Source organism: Fundulus heteroclitus, chromosome 23 (assembly GCF_011125445.2).
Source record: "Fundulus heteroclitus isolate FHET01 chromosome 23, MU-UCD_Fhet_4.1, whole genome shotgun sequence".
Lineage (NCBI taxonomy): Eukaryota > Metazoa > Chordata > Actinopteri > Cyprinodontiformes > Fundulidae > Fundulus > Fundulus heteroclitus.
This window is the reverse complement of record NC_046383.1, coordinates 34,496,074-34,497,795: the sequence shown is the minus strand read 5'-3', so window position 1 is coordinate 34,497,795 and position 1,722 is coordinate 34,496,074.

Sequence of the window (1,722 nt, the reverse complement as noted above, 5' to 3'; positions counted from 1 at the left end):
GAATGGACCTCCAGGTTCTCACCTGGAGAAAGAACCACTCAGATGATCCATGAGTGCCTTCTCATTCCAACCAGAACCAACCGACCCAATCTGGAGTCTCAGGCCTCAGGTTGGCTGAATCTGATGAACTCCTTGTGTTGAGTTCAGGTACCGTTGGATTTCTCACTGAGCTCCACACAGATTTCCCACAGTCCCTGAAGTGAACAGAACTCCTCCAAACACAGCACCACAGGCTGGTTCTGAACTCTACTACAGTCTGAGATGGTGTAGATCTGTCACACACAGAACCAGAACCCTGACCGGGTTCTAGCCGAGCCAGAACCAAAGCCTTGAACTGTGACACAAGATGCATCAGTTACTCGGGTCGTCCACCGTCGGTCAGAACCAGTTCTCAGAACGCCGTCACCCGGCTGACCCATCAGAACCTCCTCCTGTTTGCCCTTTTGGACCAGGATGCAGCAGAACCCTTTAATCATGAACCAAATGTTCACCAGCATCTGGACCGGAACACAACGCTGTGGGTCAAAGGATGGAACGTCCTGGAGTAACAGACCCGCAGATCCAGCCCGGTGGACCGGAACCGGGACGGACCGACAGCTGTGTCTGTGTTTCTGGGCGGTACCAGCTCAGTGGAGAAATCGGGTTTTACAGTGACTGTGGTTCTGATGACAAACGGAACATATTAGAGTATTTTTGGTCTTATCCGAGGTTTTGGGTCCAAAACTGAAACGACCCGTCAGATGAAAGAACCTGGAGCCGGTGTCAGGAGCTGGTCATGAGTCTCTGATGTCCCACGGTCCTCTAACGCACCAGCAGATCGCAGCCTGAACGCTTCTGATCAATCTGACGGAGATTTAGAGATTTTAGCTAAAGACGTATCAATCGGTGCCTTAAAGACGCGGCAGCTGATCCGAGGTCAGCCTCAGTGACGTGAAACCGAAGCCTGCAGGGGGTTCCGGTCCGATCTGGGGCTCCTGGTCCTGGCGGTTCTGGAGCGGTGAAGCATTTTTACTGTTCCAGCTGGTTCTGAGTGCGGCTGTTTGCCATTTTGGCCCCAGAGTTTTGTATGTGGTTCCAGTTCTAATCTGGAGCCCGACGTTTTAAAGGACGGACCCGGACCTTTTCAGAACCTGGTCCAGATACCTCAGGGTTCTGGAAGGGTTTTACTGTCTCATATTACGGATCCAGACCTTTATGTCTGGTTGTAGACTTTTCAGAACCTTCATCAAAGCATTTCATGGTCCAGAACCAGACCCAGAGTCCTTCCCCTTATCCTGATGTGTGCAGGTTTAGACCCGGATGCCAGTCTAGATGTTTTGGACCTCGGTCGTTTTTCTTTGGTCCCACATATTTCTAGGTCTGGATTTAAACATTTCATGTTTTTACGAGTTGTCTTTTAAACATTTCTAACTCTAGATCCAAATCCGAGTCCGGAGATCTCCTGGTTTGTATCCACTGGGTCCCATTACAGATGTTTTCACCTTTAGATGCAGATGTTTTAGAATCTGGCCCAAAATATTCAAAGTCCAGTTTCAGATATATTTCATCACACATGTTTTACCTCTAGATCCAGATGTTTAGGTCTGGTCCCAGATGTTTGTGAATCATAGTCTAGACTCAGAGTACAGAACAGAGTCCGGCTCCGGGTGTTCCAGGTCTGGATCTGGATTTTCCAGATGTGTGAGTCCTGTTACTCATTGTCCAGACGGTCCAGATTCTGGA